The sequence below is a fragment of the Empidonax traillii genome, unplaced genomic scaffold, assembly GCF_003031625.1.
Source record: "Empidonax traillii isolate 1590-97213 ecotype Southwest subspecies unplaced genomic scaffold, ASM303162v1 scaffold506:size517526, whole genome shotgun sequence".
Lineage (NCBI taxonomy): Eukaryota > Metazoa > Chordata > Aves > Passeriformes > Tyrannidae > Empidonax > Empidonax traillii.
In genome coordinates, this window is record NW_020955699.1 from 390,004 (window position 1) to 390,290 (window position 287).

The following is a 287-nucleotide window of genomic DNA, read 5'->3' on the forward strand; positions in this document are numbered from 1 at the left end:
AAAAAAAAGAGGAAAAAAAAAATTACACCCTGAAGAGGATGACAGAGTTTTGTCACAGCTTGTGAATCCTGTTCACCAAGTGCTGGAATCTGCTGTGCCCCAAAATAACATTTAAAGGTTTTGGATATGAAAAACAGAAGAGAGAGCGAGAGAGAGAGAGAGAAATATACCATATACAAGAGCAGACCCATATACATACCAAATTCAGAAGATACTAATGGCAGCCTTCATTACCCCTTCCCCATTAAATCCATTCTCACACGGATTGTGGGGTATTTTTGTTTTTC